This window comes from Ursus arctos, unplaced genomic scaffold, assembly GCF_023065955.2.
Source record: "Ursus arctos isolate Adak ecotype North America unplaced genomic scaffold, UrsArc2.0 scaffold_5, whole genome shotgun sequence".
Lineage (NCBI taxonomy): Eukaryota > Metazoa > Chordata > Mammalia > Carnivora > Ursidae > Ursus > Ursus arctos.
The window spans coordinates 67,419,708-67,432,628 of NW_026623067.1; positions in this window are offsets into that span (position 1 = coordinate 67,419,708).

Genomic DNA, 12,921 nt, shown 5'->3' on the forward strand with positions numbered 1-12,921 from the left:
AGAGCTACAGAAAACATTAAATATTACCCAACTCCTAGGCAAATTAACATAAACTCTTCCACTAAAGGTTTAGTTACCTCAGCTTCTATTACCTGATACATAGTGTTTAGCTTTCAATGAAAAGATTAGAAGATATATCATAAGGCGAGAAAAATTACAGTCTGAAGAGATAAAGCAAGCATTAGAATCATAATGGTATGGAATTATCACAGAGGGAATTTTAAAGATTCATTTATTTATTTATTTTAGAGAGAGAGAGCACACACAGGAAGAGGGTCAGAGGAAGAGGGAAAGAGAATCTCCAGAAGACTCCCTGCTGAGTGTGGAGCCTGATGTGGGGCTTGATCTAACACCCTGAGATCATGAACTGGGTCAAAAACAAGAGTCAGATGTTTAACTGACTGAGTCATCCAGGTGCTCCCACAAAGGGCATTTTAAATAATTACAACCAATATGTTAGGGGGCTGCAGTGGAAAAGGAGACAAGACATCAGACAGGTAAAATAAACAGAAATTCTAAGAAAAAAATCAAATGGAAATGGTACAAATAAAAAACACTTAGAAAAATGAAGAATGCCTTTGATGGGCTTATCAGTAAACTGGACATGACTGAGACAAAATATGTGATATGGAAGATATGTCCAAAAAAACTTCAAAAACTGAAATGCAAAGAAAAAAAAAGAAGGAAACCAGAACCAAATATCTAAGAACTGTGGGACATGACAAGAGATGTAACATATGGTGATTAGAATACCAGAAGAAGAAAGAGAATGGAGAAGAAATATTTGAAGTAATAATGGTTAAGAATTTTCCACAATGACAAGCTCCAAACCACTGATCCATGAAGATAAGAAAACAAGAAAATGATAAATAGCAAAAAACTGACATGTAGGCATATCACATACCTAATGTAGAAACCAAAAACACAGCAAAAATCTTGAAAGAATCTGGAGGGCAGGGGGCTGAGATCTAACTATAGTGTATAACAATTGCATTATTATGTAACAAGTGTAACAATTACATTGGACTTTTTGTCAGTTACTATGCAAGCAAAAGAAAGTGAAATATGTTGAAAGAGAAAAATGCTAACTAATCTAAAATTTGATATCCTGCACAATTATTCTTCAAAAACAGAGAAGAAATAAAGAATTTCTCAAACAAAAACTGAAGGAATGCATTGCTAGGAAGTCCGCCTTGCAAGAATTGTTAAAAGAAGTTTTTCAGTACAAAAGAAAATTATATAGATCAGAAATCTGAATCTACATATTTATAGGAAGAGTGTGTCATGGAAAGAATAAATGAAGATTAATATTTTTTTGTGTGTCCTTAATTGATCTAAAATTAACTATTTTAAAAGTAATTACAGTAACAGTATATTGAATAGGTGAAACGGATGACAGCAATATTATCAGAGATGATAAGGAAAAAACTGGGATACTTCTATAGGTACATATGAAACATTACAGTGTTGTTTGAGGGTGACTTTAAATTAATCATAAATTTATATTGCAATCTGTAGGGCACTAGTTTTTTTAAAAGCATAATCAATATGCTAAGAGATGAGATAAAATGGAATTCTATAAAACCCTCAATCAGAAAAGACAGGAAAAGAAAGAAAAAATAAATATAAAAACAAGTGGAATAAATAAAAAATTATAAATGATAGATATGATCCAACAATATCAATAATCATTTTAAATAGTAATGACCTAAATATACCAATAAAAATAGTTTAAAAAGGGAAGACTATGGACAACTCTATGCTCACAAATTTGGTAACTTACATAATATGGACCAAGTTATTGAAAGGCACAAACTACTAAAAATTATGCAATAAGTAAATAAATAAAAATTTGAATTGGACAGCATATGAAGCATATGAAGACCCTCTAGAAAAATAACCTTCTATAAAAGTAAATAAAGCATCAGGCCCAAATGGTTCTACTGGAGAATTCTACCATTTAAAAAGAAATGGTAATCTTCTCCACAAACACTTCTAGAAAACAGAAGCTGAAGAAATGTTTCCTAACTAATTCAATGAGGCCAGCACCACCCTAAGCAAAACCATATAAAACCATTACAAAAAAAGGGAAAACTATAGACTAATATTTCTCATAAACATAGATGCAAAAATGCTCAACAGAACTTTAGCAAACTGAATCTGAGAATATATAAACATAATTATTTGCCATATCCAAGTAGGAATTATTCCAAGTACGCCGATCAGTTGTATATTTGGAATCCAAATAATGTAAACCACCTCATCAACAGGATAAAGAATAAAAAACAAATGATCGTAACAAAACACATGATCTACTTAAGATTAGAAACAAGGCAAGGATCACCCCTCTCAACACTCCAATTCAACATCACACTGGAAGTCCCAGCTACTGCACTAAGAAGGAATAGAAGATACAAGATTGGAAAGGAGTAGACAAAACTGTCTTTGTTCAAAGATGATGAAATTATCTATATACAGAATCCCAAAGAATCTAGAAAAGTTTTCTGCAACTAATTAACAAATATATCAAGGTCACAAAATACAAATTTAATATCCAAAAGTTGATTGCTTTCCCATATGTGAGCAATCAGCAATTGCAATCTCAATTTTAAAACTGCAATTTACAGTATCGCAAAAAAAATGAAATTCTTAAATATAAATTAGTGAAATATGTATAAGATCTATATGCAGAAAATAGCAAAATCCTGATGAATAAAATAAAAGCAGTTTTAAATAAATGGAGAGATACTTAGTTTTCATGGACTGGAAAATGTAATATTGTAATGATGTTAAGTCTTTCAACATTAATCTATAGATTCATCTAAATTATAATCAAAATCTCAAGAAGTTATTTTTTATATACCAGTAAATCCTAAACTTTATATGAAAAGACACACACACACAAACAACACATTACTGACGAAGAACAACAAAGATGGGGAACTCACATTACCCAATCTCAATATTTACTCAATGAAACAGAATAGAGAGCTCAAAGATAGAGCCACACAAATAGAGTCAACTTTTTTTTTTTTTTTTTTTTTTAAAGAAAGGACAAAGGATAGTTTTTTCAACAAATGGTGCTGGAACAACTGGACATCTATATGAAACAAACAAACAAGCCAATCTAGATACAGACCTTATACTCTTCACAAAACTTAACATTGGATCATATACCCAAATGAAAAACATAAAACGGGAGAAAATCTCTATGACCTGGTTTGGGTAAAAGGTTTTAAGATATAACACCAAAAACAAGATTCTTGAAAGTTGACTCTATTTGATAACTTAGATGTTACTGAAATTGAAAACTTCTGCCCTACAAGGGATGCCTGGGTGGCTCAGTTAGTTAAGTGTCTGCCTTTGGCTCAGGTCATGATCCCAGAGTCCTGGGATCAAGTCCCACATCAGGCTCCTTGCTCAACAGGGAGGAAAAAAAAAAAAAAAAAAAAAAAGAAAAGAAAAGAAAAAGAAAACTTCTGCTCTGCAAAAGACACTGTTAAAAGCATGAAAAGACAAGCCACAGACTGGGAGAAGATATATCTGACAAAGGTCTTACGTACAAAATGTACAAAGAATCTTAAACTCAAAAATAAGTAAACGACCCCACTAAAAAGTAGACAAAAGCTCTGAATGGAACCTCACCAAACAGGATATACAGATGACAAACACACATACGAAAAAATGTATATCATTTGTGATTACGGAACTGCAAATCAATACAACAATGAGATATCACTATACACCTATTAGAATGGCTAAAATCCAAAAATCTGACAATTCAAATTGCTGGTAAGGATGTGGAGCAACAGGAACTCTTATTTGTTGCTAGTGGAAATCAAAATGTACCAGGTGAAGGAACATTATTCAATGATAAAATGAAATGCTATCAATCCATAAGAAAATATGGATAAATCCTAAATGTATATCGCTAAGCAAAAGAAGCTACTCCAAAGAGCCTACATACTGTATGGTTTCAGTTACATTCTTCAATATGCAAAATTGCATTATAAAACTGATACAAAGGTCAGTGATTGCCAATGGCTCAGGGGGAGGACTGGTGAGTTCAAATGGTAAAGCACAAATAATTTTGTAGTGTGGTGAAATTCTTCTGTTTGACACTTTAATGATGGGTATATGACACTAGGAATTTCTCAAAACACACAGAACTTTACATCACAGTGAACCACACTGCACGTTTTGCCTTCCATCCAAAGAGTGAGGGATAGAAAGTCAGGAAAACAGAGTAAATCATTGTGTAGAAATCTGACAAACACTACTTCCATCAGATGATCAAGGTTCTCATTAACAGTGATAAGTCATGTAGATAACATGAACCTTTGACATAATGCAATGAGAATGGAACTTTATCTCTATGGTCTTTCTTCCAAAAACTCATAACCTCAGTCTCATCACAAGAAAAATAGACAAAGCACAAAAAAGGGACATTTCACAAAGTACCCTAACTCCTCCAAATTGTCATAGTTATCCAAAACAAGGTAACTGAGAAATTGTCACAGACAAGATGTGCTTAAAAAGACACAACTAAATGCAACCTGGTATCTCAGATGAAATCTTAGAACAAAAAATGTTAGGTCAAATCCAAAGAAATCTGAATGAAATATTGACTTTAATAATTATGTATCAATATTGGTTCATTAATTTTAATAAATGCACTATACTAATCTCTTAATAGTAGGACAAGTGAGTTTAAGGTATATGGTAACTGTCTACTATCAACTTAATTTATTGTAACCCTAAAATAGTTTTGAACAGTAAAATCTATTTTTTAAGAGGCAATTATTGGATAGAGTTGTGGAAAGCATATATAAAATCTAGTAAATAAAATTATGCATTATAACAGCTAGCCAATAAAAAGTTGATATTATAGACATAATCTAATATAAAGAGGAAAATGTATTATCATTGCAATAGATACTAAAAAAGCATTGATCAAATTTAAAATATCAGAATTTAGATGGTCTAGTAATACGACTATTCTCTCTTAACAAGTTCTAAAAATAATAATAAAGCAAACGAGCAACATATGCAACCCTAAGTGTGTCTCATTATAGTGAAGACCAAGGAAGTATAATATCATTGTAATGATCAAAATTTGTGGTTGAAGTATTAGTTAATAAACTCAGACACATATTAAAAGTTAGAAAATAAATTTCAGTTGTTTCACACAAAAAGTTGTCTAAATATACTAATATCAAATGAAATTTTTAGTACTCATATGAGAATTACACGGCTGTATGGATTTCCTAGGGCTGCTATAACAAAAGATCACAAACTAGGTGGCTTAAAACAAGGAGGTGTATTTTATCAAGGTCCTGGAGGCTGAAAGTTAAAAACGAAGGGTTCTGTAGGCTGTGCTTCCTTTGTAATCTCCAGGGAAGATCCTTTCTTGGTTTTGCAGCTGATAGCCTCAGGGGTTCCTTGGCTTTTGGTTAACTCCAATCTCCCTATCTCTGTCTTCATAAGGCTGTCTTCCCTCTGTGTTGTGTTTCTTTGTCTTCATGTGGCATTCTCTTTCCTGCATCTGCTTTCTTATAAGGGCACCAGTGATTGGGTTAGGGTCCCTAAGCTAGTATGGACTCATCTTCACTTCATTACATCTGCAAAGATCTTATCTCCCAACAAGGTCACATTCACAGGTTCTGGGCATTAGAACTTCAACATATCTTTTCTGAGGACACAATTTAAACTATGACAGTGGTATACAAGATAACAACACAGTTGTCTTACACACCAATAACAATCAATTAAAAGCATATTTGTGTGTGAATGTGTATGTATGTGTGCGTATGTGTGTGTGGGTATATTTACATGCATCTCTTCATATTAAGTTTCAAATAACTAAAACATTAGAACATATTTATATATAAAATACATAATAAATATACAAATAGGTATCACTGATAATATGGAACATATACTTATATGGTATTTACTTCTATTAAAAAATATATATCATAGTGTCTCCACCACACTATAGTTCCATGACTTTAGATGATTTTGAAAATCTCTCAGTGTCTCTGTTTTCACAGCATGTAAAATGAAATAGTAATAATATAGGCACCAAGGAGCTAATAGTGATGATTAAATGTGTTGTATTTAAGAATAGGGACTAGCATAAAGTAAATTCATAATAATATTATCTAGTAAATAATTGTAAGAAATGCAAACCCTATGTAAAGTATCATATAAAACTTAACCATGGTACATTAGGAATAATTTATTGAATAAATATTCCCAGCCGGGAAAAACATTGTAAAGATAAACATTTTCCTCAATTATAGATTAATGCAAACTCAATTAAGACCCAATTTCTATTTATGGAAGAACCTGATAATGATAACCATCTGTCATTTGACACAAAATTGTGTAAGAATTATGAAGAAATTTTTGAAAAATAAAGATAATAAGGAAAGAGGAGTATTATAAGATATAAAACATGATTTTAAAAGCTAAATTAAACAGTATGATAATGGTGTATGAATTTATTAGGCTTTAGTATTTAAGTCTCATTTGGATGTTGACAAAGATTTATTTATTTAATACTGCTTCTGATAATATCAATTACATATTAAATATCATACATTGAATTTATATTCAATATGAAAATGATTTTCAGATCAATACGGTCCCTAACTGTATGAAAAAAGTAACAAATCAAAGGCAATTACTTACTAACTTCTCATGGTGGGAAAGTATATATTAATTTAAAAATATTTATCCGGTAATTCCAACCTCTGTAAATTTAAAAAAGGGGAAAAAAAAACTTTTGAATAAAAATATTTACTGAACTTTAAAAGAAAATAACTGGAAGTAATGTAAATACCTAATAACGAAGAAAAGTTTAAATAAACATAGTACATTATTATAACTGAATTACACTGAGTATTATGTAAGCTTTGAAATATATTTTGTGAAATAATGAGTGAACAAAAGCACCTTCCTATACAACTGTAAATGAATTATGAGGATTAAATTAATGTATTCAGTTTGCCCTCTATTTTTGCAAGTAAATAAATGTTTGATAGAAATATATAAACAAATGTAATTATTTTAATTTATTATATAATAAACTTCCATTGTTCATACATCCTAACAAAAAATAAGGGCTATTTTTGGAATTTAACGTAAGCAAGCAAACTTTGATTTATCATTTCAAGATCCCTTTCACTAATACACTGCACTTCATATTCATCTCTACCTAATGTGTTTGAATAGTTCCTTCTGGAAGCACCCTGAAGGCAATCTGCCCTATTTCCTTTATAGGGTAATATTTTCCCTCCACTAAATCACAGGCTTACTATCTGACTAAATATGCCATTTCAAATTATATCAACTTAAACATTACTTTATAAAGTCCCAATATTTTGTAGGAATATCTGACAAGTGTAGAAGCCCCTTTCTACTTGACAAGGGCAGAGCCCTTTCATTGTATACCCAGTATTTTACTCTGTATTACATTGGAGAACAATTGTCTATCTCCCTCAGTGTTGAATCCTCAGGACAAAAGTCAGTTCTGAGCCACGTCCCATGCACTCAATATCAATCTCTAACCATTGAGGTTCATCCAGATCCTACACACTGGCACTTATTCTTAATAATGAACAATTACTAATGAAAAATAAATATAGGAAAGTCTGCAGAATTTAACAAACTTGAAATACATGCAAGGTTTAACAGATGATTCATGTCCTTAATATACTATTGGTTTACTGAGGGAGAAAAAACCCAAGAACCCAAATTATGTGAAATGTGATATATACAGGAATATTAAATTAAGAAAGCAATACAAGGAGAGAAGTATCAAAATATAAATTAATAAAATAGTATATAGGTAAGATAAATAATAATATGCCTAATTTAAATTATTTCTAAAGATCATGTACTCTCAGATCAGGAAATGTATGATAGCACTGCCACATGAAACATAATTAAAAACACATGCTATGCTTAAGCGGTACTTGTATCAAGCCATGTAGAGAAGAGTCTTCAGATATTTGCTATTACCAAAATGGGAATAATATATAGAGTCTAATTCAAAAGAGAAGTGAGGGAATTAATTTTCTAGGTATAATTGAAAATACTATTCACTGAACTAAAATTTTAGAAATTAAAGGGGCGAAAGGTCTATAATATTTCTAAACCTTGGCATTTCAGACCACACAGTTTTTTATTTTAAGGGGCTGTTCTGGGGGCACCTAGTTGGCTCAGTTGGTTAAGTGTCTGCCTTAGGCTCAAGCATGATTTCAGGGTCCTGGGATCAAGCCCTACATCAAGTTCCCTGGTCAGCAGGAAGTCTGTTTTTCCCTCTCTCTCTGCCCCTCTCCCTGCTTCTGTGCTCTCCTTCTCACTCTCCCTCTCAAATAAATAAATAAAATCTTAAAAAAAAAATAAGGGGCTGTTCCGTGCATTGTATATTTACCAGCATTCCTGGTCTCTAGCCACCAGACACCAGAGCATACCTCTCTCTTTATCATTCTATTATGTAGGTTCTTTATTACAACTGTCATAAAGTAATTTTCACATAATATAAAGGTCATATTCCAAGGTATTTTTAGAGAATTAGCAATATTAATCTAGAAAAATAGATATTTACTAGTAAATCTAGTAAAAATAAATATTTACACTTAGAAATATAATATTATATTCATTATATTTCACTCCACATAAAATTGTACCCTGGAAAGGAGAAAAGTGTCTCAGTATTGTGATATATATCAAATACATTTTTATTCAGCATTATATATTGAATATAATCCAACATTTTCCTTTATTTAAAATTACCTATTAAATACAATTGGTAGATTTCTCATTAACTTTTCAAAGATTAAAAAAATAATTACATGGTAGTTTCAGTTATTCTTTATCTGGGTGGTTTAGTTTTCTTTCTAGTATTTTGTGCTGTTTCTACTAAATACATAAGAATATCGCGTGATTTTTTTTTTCTCAATTGCTAACATTTATTCACTCTGTTTAGTGGTTCTCCATATCTGCTTTCTAAGTGACATTTACTAAAATACTGTATTATTCTCCGTATCTCTGTGCAGAGTACATTTATCCTTAATTATTTTATAATTCTTTCCTGCAATTACATCGGATGCTCTTTATTATTAGAGATTGCATTTTGTAGTAGGACATTCTTCTCACTTTTAATTATACTGTCTCTCTTAGAAGAAATTTCTTCCTCCCCTCAACAGTTGGAAAACTTGTTCTCAATGTACCATATGGTCGTCAATAAACTTTTTTATTTCTTCACATTTGATTAATATTCCTGCAGTGTTATGATTAGTAAACACACTACCTTCTGTCATGTTGTAAGTTTAAATTATTGACCTAGTCTAAGCAAACATTTATGACATAAGTCCTTTTATCCTTTTTTTTCAATATAAAGTAAACAGCTGTCTTGAGGAAATGCATATTTTCCCTATATGTTTCCAAAACTAAAGCATTATTTTGAAGGCATTTTAATTTCATGATCCAGCATTAACATTATGAATCTATATTAGTGAAGAATTCAGATCCAAAATAAGACACATAACTCTTTCTTTCATTAAATCTTTGGTATTCTTGACTTTGAACATGGTTGCATTTTGTTGATACATATATATATAGATATATAGATATATACCTATATCTACCTATATCTACCTATATAGGTATACCTATATACCTATATCTATATATCTATATCTGATATATACATATATTCTATGTTATATACAATGCTATACATGTTTAATATAAATAATATTCTATAATTACATTATTTTATTTAAAATAGCAACTATTCTGAGTGAATTTATTGCTACAGAATACCAACTCTCTCTTGCCCTGCCCCTACCCTTTCTTTTACATGCCTGCACACGCACACGTACACACACACACACCCCATTGCTTATTTTGAGGACCCAATTTTTTTTTGTTATACAAGACCGCATTGTCTGATTTTTTTTACAAGTATAACTTACATTGTAATCAGAAAACATTACCTTAAATATGTGAAACATTATGTTTAACCTAAACTAGTTTAATCTCATCTGGGAATTTATTAGTTGACACAACAGGAAGTCCACATACACCCTGTTACTTCAGAAATGGCTAGATTTAATGTCTAAAATAATGGGTCTGAACCCTGCTTTTGTCTCTTAGTTTATTTTTCCTCTCTGATAATTTGATTTTCATGCAGTCTCTTCTCACATGTTGTCAAAGGTGGCTTAACCACAGTTCTTGGTTCACATTTTCCTAATATCTAGTGACTGGAGAAAATAGTTAAAGTGCATTTTTCTCCATGATTTCATTACATTCCTGGAGAGGAATCTGATTGTCCAGATTTGGGTTATGTTTTCATCTCTGAGTTAACAATCCCTGAGTCAAGGCAGACATAATGATGCTGGTTAAGCAGGGGTGAATTGTGGGTGCATCTCTTATGTGGACAAGATAGCAAAAAAATACAGACCACCCAATCACATGGATTTTTTTAATCAGAAAGAAAAAGAATGCTAAATAGATGAAAATAGTAGGTGTCTCTTCCACGTGTGGTAAGTTCTGATCTGGCACAAATGCCTTAACTGTTAACTTCATGAGGGCAGTGTCCATTGAACGAACTGTTGAACACTATTTTGACAAAATGAATCTTTGTTAATAAGATAAATAAATCCAGATGTGTTTTGTCACACTAATATGCCTCTCTCACACTCTATATAATAGGAATTCTAGCAGAGGACAATGTTGTTAAGTGTCTTTTCAGATACCCTAAGATACTCAGAACTCAGGGTAACTTTGTATCCATCACAGAATTAACCAAACTATCCTCATTCTGTTAGATATACTCAGTCCTGCAAACCTGTGGTACTCAATAGAATTAACAAAAAATAGGAGAACTTCACCATACTAATGATACCTTACCACTCCTTGGAATCCTTAAAGCTCAAAACTATGCTGTTTTGTGTTAATCATGTGTAAGTTTGATACTCTGCATGCAAAACCATGGATCTTTCTTGCAAACTGTTCAGAAATACGTCAAGGTGGATTTAACAAAGGATTTAATACCTAAGACTATTTACATGTTTGTTGAATGAATGAATAAATGAAGAAATATAAAATAAAATTTCAATAAGCTATAGATAAATGAGAGTGAAAGTCCTGGTTTCTTTAAAAATTAACCAGAAATCCCTTTGGTTTTGATACTTTGTGAAGTTAAAATAAACATATTAATCATTTTCTAAACTAAAATGTATTAAATATTTTGTTTAGTAATCAGGGATTAAATAATGAAATTGCATCTCCCTGGTACTTGTAGAATTTTTCTGTGCTCATTAACATGAGTCTGAGAATCTGTGATTATGATCCACAATTTACAAGTAAATGTGGAAGGTGCTGGACGTTGTGCAGCTCATGCAATAAACACATACTGTAGAGATCACATTCCCTTAAATAAACAACTGATTTTATCAATTTTAAAAATTCTTATAACTTAAGTAATTTAAGCCATTCATTTATCTTTACCTGAATCTCTTTAAATCAGCTGCTGGGTGGGACATTTACTGTAAAATGTTGCTTGAATTCAGAATGTATTTAGAGTCCCTAAGAGCATACAGAATAGGAGAACTCTGAATAATATAGGAGAAGGATTAACTATCATATAACTCTAATTATAACATACTGGATAGCACTCAATAAAATATTATGGTAATTAACTGAATCCTACATTTGTGTATATAAATAGAATCTGCACATTAGACAAGCAAAGTAATTAGTGTCTTCTACTTGAAACTGATAAATTCTCTTTTATAACTGAAGAGAGTTCGGAAGAGACCAAATAAATTATTCAATGCATTTTAAAAATAAACTAGAGAATATTTTTTAGATTAATGAAAAGATATAATGCAGAGGAACTTAAACTAACTGTGCTACAAAAAAGGGCCAGTATTAAAAGCAGGCATGAAAAAGATCAGAAAGAAAAAAATCTCACCTCAGAAATGTAACAATTAGATCTCAAAATGGGAATAAATTATTGCAGTGTGATTGAATGGAAGAGAAATCAACAAGCCAGAAAAAGCACAGGGTTAAATGGTAGGGGTGAAGAGGACCTGTCCTTAATTAACAATGTCATTTAAGGTTGCAGACATACATGAAATTTGGGTTAAAAAAGTGTTAGGATTAATTTTGCATGACAGCCAGTGCTTGAGAAAACGACATAAGGCATTCTAATCTATAAGTGAGGCTGTGACCAAGATCCTGTTGTGTCTTGAGCTCCTGAAAAGCTAATGACTTGACAACATCCACTAATGTTCACACACAGATGCCCTCCGATAAATGTAATTTATGTTGGATATACATTTCCAGGTTAGGTATGAAAGATGAATGAAAAAATTTCCCACAAATCTTTATGTCTTAAAAATCCAATTTAAAATTTCTTCAGTTGAAGATTTTCCTAACTTTTTGATAGTAGGTAATATTTGCATATTTTTTTCATTGCTAGCATTTATTTTTAAATTAATGACTAAAAGCCTTTAAACATGTCCTAAGCGTCAAACATCCCTCTAATTTTGATTTTTATTCTTGTCCTTACTATTAAATGCCAGAATTATATTTGCCTCAACTCTGTAATTAACGCTTTCTCTCTCTAAGGAGCTTTTAAAACTCAGAGCCTTGGACCTGGCTTTTTATTAGAATTTAATAGAACAATAGCTGAGGAGTTTTTTTTGTTTTGTTTTTGCATATCTTCCAGATCTTTAACTGGAAGGACAGGGAAAATTCCTCAGAATTTAATGAAATGCTTATACCTAGAAAGGGGAATGAAGGGGAATACATTTTATATTTAACATAATTAATTGCTTGGCTAATCTTTGGAAGTTTGAATAAAGTATCTCCATAATTTAACATTTATTTCCATTGGAT